The sequence below is a fragment of the Cryptomeria japonica genome, chromosome 8 (assembly GCF_030272615.1).
Source record: "Cryptomeria japonica chromosome 8, Sugi_1.0, whole genome shotgun sequence".
NCBI classification, from domain to species: domain Eukaryota; kingdom Viridiplantae; phylum Streptophyta; class Pinopsida; order Cupressales; family Cupressaceae; genus Cryptomeria; species Cryptomeria japonica.
This window is the reverse complement of record NC_081412.1, coordinates 350,352,140-350,370,851: the sequence shown is the minus strand read 5'-3', so window position 1 is coordinate 350,370,851 and position 18,712 is coordinate 350,352,140.

Sequence of the window (18,712 nt, the reverse complement as noted above, 5' to 3'; positions counted from 1 at the left end):
TCACTTTTGCTTCAATTCTTGATGAATGACTAATTGCTTGCTCACTTTAATTGAATTAGGATCATAATTTTGACTCTTGAAATTTTTTTCTCTCAAATGAGAGGGGTAGACCTATTGGCATTATGGATAAATTGATTATGTGTTGCATTGATATTTTGTCATTGATGTAAACACTACCTATTATGGCTAGTTACCGACAGACAATTTTTGGTTACTAATAGACAGGTTTTGGTTACCGATAGAAGATCTAGTGTTACCGGCAGAAGGGACTATCTGTTGGACACTTTCAACATGTTTGGATCAATAGAATATGTTTGGCTTTATGTGTTACATGCTTCTGGAGCATGATTTGGTCAGTTGGTATTGACTTGGTAATCGGATGCTATCACACACTCTTGTAAACCCTTACCGGCATGGGTTTAAGGTTTAAACGATAGAGATTTCACTAAGAAATATTGACAGGATGAATAAGTGGTGTTGGTGTGGCTTCTAGATGGATTTCAGGATGTTGAAGATGTTCTTTGATCGTGCCTCAACTAATTGAAGACATTTCTTTGGCATGGTGGACCCAGATTAGGTCTGGTACCTCTCTAGGTTATGGACTGGTATCATGTTACCAAAATGATTAAAGGATTGGTTATTATTGTTTTGGTCTTAATCCGACATGGCATATCATTGTAATATGGATGTATGTAATGATCTTGTTGTAATATCTTTTAGGTGGCTGACCTAATTGGTTTAGGCCTTAGGGTTGGTATAAATTGATGTAAGATCTCATTGTAGATTATATGTTCATGGTCATGAAATGTAATATCATATGTGAAGGAGATTTGGTCGATCATAGGTGATCAAATTGAGATTAAGGAAGAGGTCAAATGCCTCTGGTATTGAGCTTAACCGAGATTGTAATCAGGCATGGTAGATGCTATCTCTGGCAGTTCATTATTCTGGATTGTTAACCATTTATCTTGAGGTGGTTATAACCTCTTTGTAGTCAGTGAGACTCTTTTGTAATGAGCAGTACACTCTAGGAAGTGTGTCTTCCTGGATGTGTAGGCCCCTCATTGTGTCACATACTTTCTGCAAAAGTATCATCTGACTATGGGAGGCTTCCCACCGTGGTTTTTCCCTTTCTGAGTTATCCACATACAAATCATGGTTTTATGTGGTATGGTTGCATTGTGTTGATTATCTGTTTAATTCTTAATTTTTATTGCTTACCAGTATCTGGTTCTTCTATTCTGGTACTTAATGTTTATATGATTCGGTTAAAGGTTATTAAGTGGATTAATTGATATAATTTGTTAACAACTGATTCACCCCCACCCCCCCCCCCCTCTCAGTTGTTCACTGATTATCCTAACAATTGGTATTAGAGATTTGGTCCTCTTCTGCAGAAGCTTAACTGCTTGAGGTAGATCCTATGGTAGCTAACACTTCAAACCCACTGACAACTATTTTTAGAAGAGAAATCCCTAAGAATGATGGAACAAATTATGGGATATGGAAAATGCGAATGGAGACTCATCTTAGATGTATTGGAAAGGATATTTGGGAGATCACTAGGAAAGGATACACACCTTATGATCTAACATTTGGCAATCCTACTCTTGCAGGCCTGGATAAGAATATTGAAAATGATTGTAAATCTAGAGAAGCCCTCTTGTGTGCACTTACTGATCAACAAATCATGAGATTGATTGATAAATCATAGGCAAAGGTTATGTGGGATAAATTACAAACTCTGAATGAAGGTGATCCTACTGTCAAAATTGCTAAACTTTATGGTTATCGGGTAAGGTATGAAAACTTGAAGATGGAAGATAATGAAAGAATTGTTGTATTTATGGAAAGAGTAAATAAGATTGTTATGGGAATTCAATATTATGGAGTATCTCTAAGTGAAGATGAAATAGTTTTCAAAGTCTTGAGAGCCATTCCACTGGCTTACAAGATGAGTGCAACTACAATTAATGAGCTAAGAACAATGGAAAACACATTAGTTAACAAAGACATTCTGATTGGGAAATTATCTGCTTTTGAGCTTGAAGAATTTGGATCTTCTGGAGCTGCAAAGTTTGAACCTTCTTTTCATGCATCATCATCATCTACCAGCAAAAGTGATTGGAAAGCCTTATATGCAAAAGAATTGGAAGATATGAGGAAAGAAGATGAAGAATTTGAGCAACTTGAAGCCTTATTTTCTAGAAGAGTACCTAAAGGACTGGCAGGAAGTAAGTATGAAGGAAAAGAACCTTTTACATGTTTTGCATGCAATAAGATTGGTCATTTCACATCTAGATGTCCTAAAAGGAATGCAAGATTTGAAGAAAGAGTTAAGAAAACATTTAAGCCTAATTAGAACAAATATAGATTCAAGAAAAGCAAATAGCAATACATAGCGGATGAGGAAGGAGTAAGTGATGACTCTGAGGATGAACCAGCAGTAGACTCTGCTAGTGAATCTGGAAATGGAAAGGAATGGTTGTTCTATGCTTTAAAGGAAGATGAACTGGAACCGGCTATCATAAATGAAGAAAAGGCCCTGGCAGCAAAAGTTGAAGATAAGGATGAATGGGTAATTGATAGTGGATTCTCACATCATATGATTGGAGATAAAAGAAAAAATTTGTCCCTGCAAGAATACAATGGCAGTCAAGTCAGATTCGGAGATGACAAAGCATGTATGATCAAAGGTAGAGGTATTATTTATCTGGATGGCAAGCATAATATTGATAATGTCTATTATGTAGGAGGTTTAAAGCATAATCCCTTAAGTGTTGGTCAATTGGTGAACAAAGGTTTCCAACTTCAGTTTAAAGATAGAAAATGCAAAATCATTAACAAAACTAGTTTGGAGATTGCAACCGGTACTCATAATGGAGGTAATATCTTCCACTTGAATACTGGTAATAAGACATGTTTGATTGCTCATATTGATGAGAGTTGGTTATGGCATAAGAGGTTGTGTCATGTTAATTTTGATTGTATTGTTAAGATCAATTCAACAAAGGTAGTTAGAGATATACCTAAGATTATGAAGCCTCATAATCTGGTATGTAAGGAATGTCAATTGGGAAAGAAAGTTAGAACTTCTTTTAAGAACATACATGATAAATCTAATGATGTGCTTTATTTAATTCACACTGACTTGTGTGGTCTAGCAAGGACTAGAAGCTTTCAAGGAGATAGGTATTTCATGCTAATAATTGATGATTATTCTAGAATGATGTGGGTGACTTTTCTTAGGGAGAAGTCTGAAGCCTCTAAGAAATTCAAGATCTTTAAAACAAAGGTTGAAACAGAAACTGGATTTAAAATTAAATGTCTAAGATCAAATCAAGGCAGTGAGTTCACTTCTCCTGAATTTAACAGTTATTGTGAGACAAACGGAATTAGGAGACAATTATCTGCACCTAGGACTCCTCAGCAGAATGGAGTAGTGGAAAGAAAGAACATAACCATTTTGGATGCAACAAGAACTATGATGATGGAAGCCAAATTGCCTCACATCTACTAGAGAGAAGTAGTGCATACAATAGTCTACACATTCAATAGAGTTCACATCAAAGTTGAAACCGGTAAGACCCCTTATGAAATATGGTTTGGACATACACCTACTTTTAAATATTTCAAAATTTTTGTAAGTAAATGCTATATCAAAAGGATGATTCAATTGGGAAGTTTGATCCTCGATGTGATGAAGGGTTGTTTCTTGGTTATTCAATTCAAAGCAAAGCATATAGATGTTATAACAAAAGATTGCAAAAAATTATGGAGAGCACTAATGTGAAAGTGGATGAGTAATACATAAATCAATCTATATCATATGACAGGGAACCGACAATGGAAATGATCATAACTGAACCGACAATGCCTCAACTAGTACAAGAAACTAAGACAATTACACTAGTACAATTAGAAAATTCAACTGTGATTGATGATTAGAGAAGTGAACTTGAAGTTCAGAAGACATCAAGGTATGTAAGATTAAATCATTCTGAAGATCAAATCATTGGAGATAGGAACAAGAGAGTTATGACAAGAAGAAGACTGGCAAATGAAGAGGTATGTCGTATTTCTCAAATTGAACCAGCATTTGTTATTGAAGCTTGTAAAGATAAACATTGGTTAAAGATTATGGAAGATGAATTAGATCAAATAGAAAAGAATGAGACTTGGACTTTAGTTCCCCAACCTAAAAATAAGAATTTTATTGGAATTAAATGGGTTTTTAGGAATAACTGAATGAGGATGGTCAAGTTGTAAGAAACAAGGCTAGATTGGTTTGTAAAGGATATTCTCAAATGGAAGGAATTGATTATGGTGAGACATTTGCACCTGTAGTTAGAATTGAAGCTATTAGACTATTTATTGCCTATGCAGCTTATAAAAAATATAAGGTCTATTAAATGGATGTTAAATGTGCATTTTTGAATGGTGAACTTGAGGAAGAAGTATACATTGAACAACCTGATGTATTTTCACTGACAAATGATAAAGATATGGTTTGCAGATTGAGGAAAGCTTTATATGGATTGAAACAAGCTCCTAGAGCTTGGTATGAAAGGTTGGATAAATATCTTTTGAAGCTTGGTTTTACTAAAGGCAATGTTGATAGTAATTTGTATTATAAGATCACTGATGATGATATTCTGATTAATGAAGTATTTGTTGATGATATCATTTTGGAGGTGAAGATAAATTGTGCATGGAATTCTCTAATAATATGAAGAATGAATTTGAAATGTCAATGATTGGTGAGATGATATTTTTCTTAGGTTTGTAGATTACTCAAACTGACAAAGGCATTTTTATCTGTCAAACTAAGTATCTGAGGGAATTGTTGAAGAAGTTTGGTATGGATAATTCCAAACTGGTAAGTACTCCTATGGAGACAAGTGAGAAATTATCTATCAAAGATACATCTACACTGGTAAATCCAACAAGGTATAAGTCTATGATTGGTGGCTTGTTATATCTAACTCAGACTAGACCATATATTATGAATGCAGTAAGTATTGTTTCAAGATATCAAAGTTATCCTAAAGAAAATCATGAATGTGTAGTAAAGAGGATATTCTGGTATTTGCAAGTAACAACAAAATATGGCTTATGGTATTCTAGAGATGATGATTTCACTTTATGTGCATATACTGATTCAGATTGGGTAGGAGATACTGATGATAGGAAGAGCACTTCTGGTGGAGCTTTCTTTCTTGGAAAGAAACTAGTTTCATGGATCAGCAAAAAATAGCCATGTATTTTTTTATCTACTGTAGAAGTTGAATATGTTGCACCAACAACTAATAGCACTCAAGTCTTATGGATGAAGAAAATATTTAAGGATATCAAGGTAAATAGTAGTGAACCAGTAGTTATCTACTATGATAACTCTACAACTATTGACATCTCTAAGAATCCGGTATTTCACTCTAAAACTAAGCATATATCAATAAAGTATAACTTTCTGAAGGACAAGGTAGAAGGAAAGGAAGTCAAATTGGTTTATGTAAACACTAAAGAGCATATTGCAGATATATTCACTAAACCATTGTCTAAAGAATCATTTCAGTATTTGAGAGATAGGTTAGGGGTTTTTACCCCTCCGATAGAGACTTGATTGATGCAGCATGTCATCAGTCTGACATGCATTATCAGAGATATTATTCATTCTGACACTAATGAGTGGTGCTACTACTCAAGAGGGGTAGTCATCTTTGAGATTTAGAGGTTTACATTCTTGCTTTGATATTTTTGTCAGATTTCTGGCATTGATGTCAAAGGGGGAGAGATAGTGATGTGAAAAATAAATTTAGAACTTTACAGAGATATTATTCACAGGGGGGGAGTTATTGATATTCAAGAGATTGTTGGTTGTCTTCCACAGGGGGAGACTTGTTTGGCATTTCTTGTTACTTAGATGTTTTTCACATCTAGTGTTGCCATCAATGCCAAAGGGGGAGATTGTTGGCATTATGGATAAATTGATTATGTGTTGCATTGATGTTTTGTCATTGATATCGACACTAGCTATAATGTTTGGTTACCGACAGATAGGTTTTGGTTACCGGCACACAGGTTTTGGTTACCAGTAGAAGATCTAATGTTACCGACAGAAGGGACTATCTATTGGACACTTCCGACATGTTTAGATCAATGGAGTATTTTGGATTTATGTGCTACATGCTTCTGGAGCATGATTTGGTCAGTTGGTATTGACTTCGTAATCAGATGCTATCACACACTCTTGTAAACCCTTACAGACATGGGTTTAAGAAATAATCGACAGAGCTTTCACTGAGAAATATTGACAGGATGAATAAGTGGTGTTGGTGCAACTTCTAGATGGATTTTAGGATGTTGAAGATGTTCTTTGATCATGCCTCAACTGATTGAAGATATTGCTTTGGTGTGGTGGACCCAGATTAGGTCCAGTACCTATCTAGGTTATGGACCGGTATCATGTTAACGTGTTCTCTACATGTTACCGAGATGATTTATGGATTAGTTTTATTATTTTTGTCTTAATCTGACATGGCATATTATTGTAATATGGATGTATGTAATGATCTTATTGTAATATCTTTTAGGTGGCTGACCTAATTGGTTTAGGCCTTAGGGTTGGTATAAATTGATGTAAGATCTCATTGTAGATTATATGTTCATGGTCGTGAAATGTAATATCATATGCGAAGGAGATTTGGTCGATCATAGGTGATTGAATTGGGATTAAGGAAGAGGTCAAAGGCCTCTAGTATTGAGCTTAACCGGGACTGTAATCAGGCATGGTAGATGCTATCTCTGGTAGTTCATTATTCTAGATTGTTGTCCATTTATCTTGAGGTGGTTATAACCTCTATGTAGTCAGTGAGACTCTCTTTGTAATGAGCAGTATGCTCTAGGCAGTGTGCCTTCCTGCATGTGCAAGCCCCTCATTATATCACATACTTTCTATAGAATTATCATCTGACTATGGGTAGGCTTCCCATCATGGTTTTTCCCTTTCAGGGTTTTCCACGTACAAATCATGGTGTTATGTGGTATGGTTGCATTGTGTTGATTATCTATTTAATTATTAATTTTTATTGCTTACCGGTATCTGGTTCTACTATTCTGGTACTTAATGTTTATGTGATCCGGTTAAAGGTTATTAAGTGGATTAATTGATATAATTTGTTAACAACTAATTCACCCCCCCCCCCCCCCATCTCAGTTGTTCATCAGTTATCCTAACAAGACCTCTTTTTATACTTGACTACTCAAAAATTAATTAATTTTTTGAAGTAGGTCTACACGGGATCATATTACGTACTCATTTGAAATGACTCTTGTGGGGACCCAAATATGGGCCCTAATTGATAGGACTAGGGAATTAAGTGCTCTAGTCCTGAGCTAGGACCAAGGCACCCAGTTCCCTAGTCTTATCAATTAGGTATCGGGTTTTGAGAGAAGGTAAGGAAGAAGGTGAAAAAATAGGATTCTAGGTGGTGCGAGCAAAAAAAAAAAGGCATTGGGCATTAGAAGTCAAAGCATGAAGGTGAGTTCTAAGTGAAGACGAAATTGTATGTAGATATAATTAACTATGCTACATTTAGTCCCTACTTTAATGGGAGTATGACACTAAGCATACTCATGATAAAGTAAAAATTTGCATTGAAATAATTTCACTAAGATATCAAAGAGACAAGATACACCAAGCACCCAGGGTCTTTAGGATCTTACTACTCTAATGCCAAGATAAAAGCAACAAAATATGAAAATAAAAGAGAGAGGGGGCATGAATGCACAACCGTAGTAAGATTTTCTTACTATGAGTCATGAAAAGAAAAAATACTAAATTACAAAGCAAAAGGCTCAACTTGCAAAGTAACCTGAGTATCAAAACATGTCATGGTGTGTGTATTAAGTATAAAATTGAGTAGAGTGTATTCCTCCATGTTAAAGCGATTGCATACACCTTATCTACACCAGATGATTTGAGGTAGCATGCATACTAAAGAAAATAATGTTACCACAATGAGATGCCCCCAAGAAAGGACAAATCAAATGATAATGATCACAAAAGATAAGGAGAAAAAAGAACATATGTGTTCCACTGACTCTAGGGTTAGTATGCTCTTATGATAAATAATCTATATCAAGTATATTTTTATTGAATTGACCTCATCCCCCAAAGCTGGTGGAACTACAAGCACAATGGAAAAAGAGCACAAGAGAGAACAAAAAGTGTCTTTTTGAGTCAACATGGAAGAGACCAAAAAGAGATCTCAACGCTTTGCATTGTCCCCAAGTAGACAACACAAGAGAAAAACATATAGAATAATTAAGATACAAATAGAATAATGTCACAACGGATTCAACCTCTTTATTACCTTGCACTACCATAGTAACAAGGGTCATCTAAAGAGAACCTAACATAACGCAAAAACATATGAAGCAACACATCACAAAGGAATTACATTATGAACAAGCAAACACACAAAACATAACCCATGGCACAAATGAAGCTAGTGAAGAAAATCATCTGCCTCCCAATCTTGTTGAACATCATTTAGGGATGATAGATAAGATGCAAGTGGATCCACTTCGAGCACAACAGATGGAGCTACTACAAGTTTCGAACAAGGACCATGCTCTAATATTGAGTCACTTTCTTTAGCACTAGGATCTAGGGTTAATGCTTTTGAAAAATGCAAAGATAACTCATGATTAATATCAACAAGCTCATACATATCATAAGAATCATTAGAATCAATCTTGTTAGCATGAAAAAAAAATTCATCATCCATATCATCATCTAGATTAATAAAAATATGATCTCTAACATGAAAAGAAGTTGAACCATCATTTTCTTAAGCATTTTTAATTGAGGTGATTTGATGTGAAATTCCTCCCTAGGGTTAAGAAAATGTTGGACAAATGGGACCAAGTCAACATTTGGTGTCTTTGGGGAGGAAATGGCTTGGGAATAAATCTCATGAGCCTTAGCACAACATCTTCATTGGTGTTCTCTCGCACAACAACTCTTTTTAGATTTAGTAGAGACTTGCGAAGGTTTAGGATCAATGGACATAGGCTTTTTTTCTTCCCTTATAGGAGGTGAACAGAAGAAACCCTAATATATTGAGGGAGATTTGATGTCAAGATATTTCCTTTATAGGAAGTAGGAGGTGAGACTGAGGCATATATAGGAGGAATAAAAGGTGTAGGAAGAATATCAGGTCCGTTATGAGGAGGAGGAATATCCATTGGTGTAGGGCCTCTAGGTTACTCAAGGAAATGATCATCTCATTTTTTTATTTCTCATAAGATAAGAAAAGGATGTCATTTTTAGGCTTAATAGGTTCAAGTTGTTTAGGCCAAAATTAATCAAGAGAGAAATTTCCATACTTCATCATAGTTTGGTAAAGGCTATGACTAATTGTTATAATAGTGTCATTATGAGAAAATTTCAAACATTTATAAATTGTAGAAGGGATATCTTTCATGGAAGACAACCAAGGATGCCCCAACTTCACGCCAAATTTATTCAATGTGGGAATAATAGCAAAGGTGACATCTAAAAACTTAGTACCAACCTCAACGGTAAGAGTAATAGAACCAAAGCTAGGGAAAGAAAAACCAACACAAACCTTGATCACAACATCATATTTATCATAGGTCACTTGATGTAATTGTAAAATATAAAGATATTATTTAGTTATTACATTTACCATACACACTGGATCAATGAGAACCCCTCATGCAATTTTATCTTTGATATTCGTAGTGATATAATGGGCCATCAAGTGCAACAATAGTCTCACTAGGATCAAAAGTAATGCATAAGTCTTTTTGAGGTGTATGTTTGTCAACAAGATTCACAACATTATTAGATTCCATAACGAGGTCATTAGGAGAAAGACCAAGAGATTCAAACTCAACAACATTAGTAGAATGAGAAGGCAACAAATTGGTAAAGATATGGAGCTTTTTATTATGAGGAGCTATAGATTTATTCGCCTTGTCATTGGAACCAACTACATATATAGTATTGTTATCAATGAACTCTTGGATCTTATTTCTCAACTTATAACACTTCCCAATGTCATGACTAGGTTGATGGTGATATTGACAAAAAAATTAGGATCATGGTAAGGTGGAGATGGTTTAGAAGTATCAATTGATTTTATGGGAGGAAGTTGAAACACATTAGCATTCATTAATCTCAACATTATACTATGCAAAGACTCATAAAGAGGAGTTAATTCTTTTCAAAAGTATTTGGATAAAGGGACCACACCTGATGTCATGGCTGCCACTTGAGTGTTGATGTTTCCATTTATCTTGATGAAACAAACTTCACAAATGATTGTTGAGCAATCTCATTCTTATCAACTAAACCCATTGAAGAGGATTATTCAAATTGACTCACTTGAAGATGATAATTATGAAGCATTGCACACAATTACGTAAAATAAGTAAACTCAAAAAATAGAAGCTTGTCTCTAATGTCTTTTTGTAAATTAGTAGTAAAAATTATTTGAACACCATGATCAAGAACATGATAAGAAATTTGAGAATGCAAATATTTATATCTACCAATAAAATCAGTCACTTTTTCTTTACTCCTTTCTTACAATGAATCAAATTAGTCAAAGTGATCTTAGAACCAATGTTGTCATTGAATGAAAGCATTAGTCAATTGTTGAAATGAATTAATATAATAGGGAGATAAATAACAATACCATTGCAAATACTTATCTCTAAAGCTTCTAGTAAAAAAAATACACACAAGTCTTTGGTTATGAGCAAAATCACTACACAAAGTTAGAAATGTCTTCACATGAGTTAAAGGGCCACCTTTTCCATTTTACAACTCCAATTAAGGGACTTTCATATGCTTAGGAGGAACCACACGGATAAAATGTCATCGGATAGTGGGCTTGCTACATCAAATATGGGAATGTTGAACTTGGATTTAGTTATCGTAACCAATTGATGTTGTAAGGATGTAATAAATTGGGCAATGATACAATGGTTTCTTTGGTTGATAGATTGAAAGTAGGCATGTTGGATTGTGATGGAGGAGTAATATTTTTGTGGGAGATGGTTGTGAAACAAATGGAAGACTAATGGAAGGAGGTATGTAAGAATATTGATTAATAGGATTACTCCCATGACTAACATGCGTAGGATTAACATTTTGTGTGGAAGTAGTCATGATAAAAGATGTAAATGTAGGCACACTAGGCAAGGATGTAAGAATAGGAATGGAATGGATAACTTGACTAGTAGGTTGAAATTAACCAAGGACTTCGACACAACTTTTGATTGGAATAATATTAATATCAACAATATGAGCAAGACTACACAACGAATCCACACCTATCTTATTACTTTGCAACATTCTTTTTAATCCTTCAATCACCTCATTTTTTGGGTATTATTGACTTGTGTCCATTTTTGAAGATTTTCAAATTCACTGTCAATCTTCTCCAATTAGCCAATGGTAACCCTACTTAATGATTCATCCACGACATGAGAATTGTGAGGAGAATGGGGATAAATAATGTCATTTTTTGGATTAGAGGAAACACCAAAATTCTCATGAAGTAAGTTATCCAAAAGAGGCTCTGTATCCTTAGTGTTTAAAACTTCGGAAGACTTAAGTCTACAAATTCTTCTCATGAGAATATTGTATGTAGGACTAATTTCTAGGAGAACACTTGTCGTTGCACCAAACGATCAACCTGTTAATGCTTGATACAACCACTAGACTTATAAAATCCATAGGAGGCGATTAAGCCATGTCACAAACCCAAGCACTGCATTGCACAACATAAGGAGACTAAGGACACACACCTTGCAACAACCCCCCCTAGTGCAAGCGAGGGGGTTTGAACCCGTGACCCAGGATTTGATAATAATTGTTAGAAGTACCATTGGCGTTGCACAAAAAGATTGACATTTTAATGCTTGATACAACCACTAAACTTATAGAATCCATAGGAGGTGGTTAAGCCATCTCAGAAACCCAAGCGTTGTGATGCACAACACAAGGAGACCAAGGGAACACATCTTGCAACAATGTGTTTGTATTGGGGGTTGATAGTTCAAGCTTTTGGTGCAATGACAAATCATTCCAATAATTGGTATCAAAGCCTTGGGCCATGGGTTCGAATCTCCCTTCAGTGCGTGTTGAAGGCTTAGTCGATGCTTAGGGGGATATTGTTGACTTGGTGGTCAACACCTCATTGGGGACTCATGAAATGGCTTAACTGCCTCCTATGGGTCAAGTTAAATCTGATATTTGTTTGGTCGTTGATAGTTAGAACTTTTGGTGCAACGACAAATGATTCCAACAATGGGGCAAGATACAAAAGAGGACTTGCAAACCTAAAGATAACTACAACAAGGAAAGATACAAAAATGACTTGAAAAGAAGGATCTCCTGATCATGAAGGTGTCCTTGAACTCTGCATCAAGTGATCAACATCAACACACATAACTTAGACCTCAACTACCAACACTCTATCTCATATATTTTTTATAGTCTCATTTGAACACAACTCTTCTTCTCTTCTCTTCACCGAACCTCATTGACTATCTTCACATCACACATCTACACTCCACACCTTATCTCATACACTCAACTCAATGACACTCATCCTTATATACATGATAGATCATCAAATCTTGAACCAAAATAAACCTTCCAGACCAAAAACACATGTTGATCCACTCTAGGAGAAAGAGGGGACCAAAACACATCTTCTAGAGATCAATTCATCGATCCGCAATCACTAGAACACAACTACCTACACACCAACATGCTATGCATCCATAAAGGAAATTAGCAGTCAAAACATATCCTCCAATGCAAATAAATATAATTCAGAGCTCCACATGCTATGATGAGACCCCATAACACATCAAACAATCTTCCACAAATCATATCCGGACCAAAGGATTGGTCTACTATAGAATATCACAACCAACAATGAATAATGCCACAACACCTAGAGAACACAACGATACTTTTAGACCATGGAACTATCATATCTATGATACCAAAACTATATCCAAAGAAGATAACAATAACAAACAACATTAACAACACATTCTAGACCCGAACACTTCTGGAACAACCAGTAGAACAAATGCAACATCAACACAACAAGATATCCCTGCACCACAGACATTCCAAACCAACACCAATCCGGAATAAAAAGTTTAACATCAATGACAACCACAACAACACATACTTCCAAAACTAACAGTAACAAAAATCATGCACAAAGTAGGGAAAATTGGATGTAAAAATTGAAAACTATGATTGAGAAATGCAATTTGTTGTAAAAATGATTGATTAACTAGTTAATTAAGCACTTTGAAATATGATATTGAATATTAGATGACTCTAAATCTGAACATAACATATCATAACAATCAAATCTGATAATATTATTGAAAATCTATGCAACCCACAAGTAAATTTTAGAATAATGAATTAGGGTTTTTGTGAATTTAACCTCTAAATTTATGTAATTAAATTGCAAATCATATTTATGAGTGAAAAATTTAATGTCAAAATGTATACAAATTTGAGACAGCAAATTAGAAACAAGAATGAAAGAAGTTGGGTTCACCAAAATGTAATGATGAAAACCTAAAATTAGGGTTTCAATTAAGATAATAAAACCACTAACAAACAAAATTAACCCAATACATTGAAAGGGGATTGAACCTAATATATCTAGCCACAATCTAAATAAGGAAAGGGCTGAAATTCGGATTAGATTCATTGGTTGTTGATAGTTATCCTCTTTCTTAGTTGAATTTGGAAGGTAAGTGTGAAATTAGAGTAAAACCATGAATAATTCGAGCAAATTGTTGAAAAAAACTCTTATAGATGTCCCACAAAGCCACAAACTAAGATTTGGGAAAAAGAAGATGTTTAGAACCCATTCTTAGAAGTTTGGTCTAAATTTTCGAGACTAGGTAGTACAGATTCACCCTGGTCCTTTGAATATTTCTCTATCGAAAGTTGAACCTATTCATCACTGTAAACTCTATCGAAATCCTCGAGTATAGCTCTTGAGTCTATTTATTGTACACAAAAAAAGGGAAAGATGTTAGGGATAGGGGTTTTCCTTAAGTCAAACACTATTTTAGGAATTAACCTTGAAATTGAAATATGAATTGAAATGGAAATTACATCTAAATGTTTTCCTCTTAAGGGAAAGGCTAGATCTGAAGTAAAGAAGCTTGTAAATGGAAATATACCTTGATGAAGATGTGTTTGATCCTCATGCAAAGTTTTTAGGGTTTCATGTAGAATGTATTAAAAGAAGGTTGATCATGGATGCCATCTTGAATGCATAAACTTGACTTCACTTTTGCTTCAATTCTTCATGAATGATTGATTTCTTGCTCACTTAATTGAATTAGGATCATAATTTTACCTCTTGAAAAATTTATCTCTCAAATAAGAGGGGTAGACCTCCTTTTATACTTGACTACCCAAAAATTAATTAAATTTCTGGAGTAGGCCAACACGGGATCAAATTTCTCGCCCATTTAAAATGACCATTGTGGGGACACAAAATGGGCCCTAATTGAGAGGACCAAGGCATTGGGCACCCTGGTCCTATCAATTAGGACTCATGTTTTGAGAAAAGGTAGTGAAGAAGGTGAACAAGTAAGATTCCAGGTGGTGTCAGCAGAATCAAAACAAACATCATGCATCAAAAGTTGAAGCAACAAGGTGAGGTCTAAGAAAGGACGAAATTGTATGCGGATACAATTTACGATGTTACACCTAGGAAAACCCCTATCCACGACATCTTTCCCTCTTTTTGTGTGTAGGTGATAGATCCAAAATTTGTAGATATATATTCATATTGAGGAGACAATCATGAACAAAATTCAATTTTGCAGAAGCAAAAATTGAAGGACAAGGGCAATACCACCACATCCATCTCGAGAATTTTTGTTGAACTTTTAGAAAATATTTGTAACAACATTTTGATCCTGCAACATGGTTTCTATTTGTATTTGATCACTTTGGGACCAAGGCGATCACCACATTGGTCCCACATTTTTGAGCTAAATTTTCAAGTGTGTATCCTTCTCTATTACTCTACTCAAATTTGGCTTTGTGTCTCTATATCACATATATAGGTTTTTTTTTAATGTTTACTTACATTAATTTTCCATTACCTATAATTTAAATACATTCAAATCAATTTCAACAAAAAACAAAAGGAAAATTAACTTGATCTATATTCAATCCTTTTGCATTGGATCAATTGAGTTATTCCCTCCTTCAATTTTTTGGTTCAAAAGTAAGAATATGTCCCAGATTATAAGGATTAACTTGTGAAACCCTAATTTTCTCACCATTACAGGTGGATTATGGGAGATGGAAATCATCTATTGTATATGTAAAGGTGGTACCCTAATTTCAATCTAATCAATTTATCTCCTTATAATTGCCTAGTTTGGATATCACTTGGCACTTTGATGGATATAGATGTAGAAATCATAGAGGGTGATTCATATTTATATTCTAGGTTATAGATTGTCATTGTAAGGTGAATCCCAAAGGATATTAGACTATGTGCAGAAGGGTTCCATTGGATCCAATCAATTGAAATAGAAGAAGGAAAATGTTTTTACTTAAATGTCAAGGAAGAGATTATAGAGAGAATGATTGCAAAATAAACCAAAAATAAGAACAATTTGGAAATCTAAAGTGCAATCCAAAAATAAATTAGTGAAAGGGATGTGAGATTAGAAGATATGAACTCTAGTTCCTTAAGGATGAAGGCAGGATAATTTAAAATCAAAATTCTAGGGCATCGACTATAAAACACATTAGACTTAGGAAATTCATCCTCAGTTCAGTTGGATAATAGCAACATGCAAAAGTTGGATGTAATATTTGAAGATAGCAAGATGGACTTTGGTGCCCTAAGGATAGAGGCAGCTAATTTAGAATCAAACTTATAGGGCATTAGTGGTCACTACACATTAGAATTGGCAACATTCATAGGTCCATGCAAGTTTTGAAGATAGCAAGATGGACTTTGGTGCCCTAAGGATGGAGATGGTTAATTTGAAATTAAACTTTTAGACCACAAGTGGTCACAACACATTAGACTTATGAAATTCATCCTCAATTCAATTGGATAATAACAACATGCAGAAGTTGGATGTTAATGCAAAGGTGCACTCCACGATTTGTAATGTTATTGTTGAAAACAAGAAGGCCAATCTAAAAAATAAGGATCCTAGTGTGACAAATAAAATAAATTATGGTACAGATATTATAAAGACTGTAGGTAATACCAAGAATGGACTAAATCGACAACATACTTTGAGAGAATCTAATTCACTGATTGAGGGGGATCAAAATGGAGCCAATATTGATGGGGTAAATTGTCAAAAGAAGATATCAATTTGGAGGATTGGGTACATGATGAGGAGTCAGAGCCTGATGACCTTGGGATAAAATAAAGGTGTATAGGCCAATTAGTTGGTAAGGTGATGGGAACAATAAAGTAGAAGAAAAAGAGACATATGAAATAAAGAAAGTAGAAGTGGGAGGAGGATGCAGTGGAGAAGGGCCTAACTAACATAAAATAATTTATGACTAAATCTAAGGGAGGAAACCCTTCCCTTGGAGGGTAATGAAGATCACCTCTTGGAATGTCAAGAGCTTAAACTCCCCTAAGAAAAAACACTTGATTAAGTGTCATTTAGAAAATTTAAATGCAAATATTATATTTCTATAGGGAAAAAAATGATTCAAGAGAGGGGAACAAATTTGTAAAGTATTAGAGGCTATGGTTAGGAGAGTTTCATGGTGTCACTAGTGTTGTTGGTGGTATTGGTGTAATGCAAAAAATAAGCAACATAGAGGTCAAGTTGGTGGAATCCAAATCCAATTGGATGGAGTGTCACAAAAATAATTTCAATACTAATTGTGAATTTATCATATTTAATGTTTATGGCCCAATCAAGATAGAGGAAAAGAAGATAGTTTGGTCCATGATTAGCAACAAAATAAAAAAATTGGATAAAATTCAATTTAGTTTAGGAGGTGATTTTAATGAGATGATGGACCTAAGTGAGAAGAGTGATAGCCTTTCCAAAATCAATAAGTGATCCAAGACTTTGCGTAATTCATATAAGATATTAGTGTGATGGATTTCCCAACATCGAGTGGATTATACAGTTGGACTAACCAAACAAATGAATTTACAAACATTTTTGGAAGAATTGACAAATTAATTCTTTCACCTAATTGGTTGGATGTAACAATAACATCTGAGGGAAAAATACTTCCCATTTCAATGTCGGATCACTTCCTAATTTTCCTAGAAATCAGTATGGGTGAGAAGCTAGAGAAGTCATTTTTCAAATTTGAAACAATGTGGTGGCAAGAGGCTAATATTTTGTCATCTTTGGAAAGTTGGTGGAAAGAATTTTAGGTTTCAAGAACCCTATTTATATCCTAACAAAAGAACTACAATATCAAAAATTGAAGCTAAAAGTATGGAATATGGAGGTTTTCACAAATATATTCGGTGAGAAAGAAAGAATCGAATCATATTTGGTAAACATGAATAATAAAGTAATAAACTTTAGGATGTTCAAATATTACTTTGAGTTGGGAGAAAAGTTAAAATTGGATCACGAAAAAATTTCTTGCATGAGAAAAGATCTATTGGGGGGATAAAGCTAGGGAAACATGGCTAAAAGTAAATCATAATACAAGGTTTTTTCAGACATCTACAAAGGAAAAAAGAGGAAGGAATAGGATCAGAGAAATTTGAAAGGCTAGTGTTCAATAGCTAAGGACGGAGTGGATATTGAGAAGGAAGCAATTTCCTATTTTGAATTGTTATTAGGTACAAAACCCCAAATTGTCTTTTAGGAGAATAATATGTATGTCTCTTGCATTCTTGAGTGTGTCTCAAAAGTGGATAAAAAAATGATGATGGAAAAAGTATCACTGGAGGAAGTCTACTTCACTACTTTCTAGTTATATCCAAAACAATCTTCAGGACCTAATGGATTTCTAGCACTCTTTTTTCAAAAGTGTTGGCACTTTTTGGGAATAGATGTTTAGGAAATCGTCAAGGATTTTAGATAGAAGAAAAGGTTTGAAAAAGATGTCAACAATACTATCATTACACTCACACCCTAGAAGATTGATTTCACTACTTTTAGTGAGTTTAGACCAATTTCATTATGCAATACTATTTACAATGTACTGCCAAAGGTATTGGAAACCAATTGAAGAAGGTTTTAAGATCAATTATCTTCTAGGAGCAAAATGGTTTTATGCTTGGAAGAGAAATTACTGATGGCATAATTGTATCCAATGAAGTTATACAAACTATGGTAACAAAAAATATCAAAGGGATGATGATTAAATAATGTATGTTCGTTTGTCATTGATGTCAAACCTAGTGATCTGGATAAGTCCATATATAGTAAGACAATGAAAGATAGGTATGTATGTATGTATGAAGGTAATGTAGAATAGTAGAAGATAGGTATGTATGTATGAAGGTAATGAAGAATAGTGGAAGATAGGTATGATTTATGAAGGTAATGCAAAATGGTGGAAGATAGGTATGTATCTATGAAGATGAACAACCTTGTTGTTATGTCAGGAAGCTAGTGTTGTAAAAACAATTGTTGCAGATGTGAT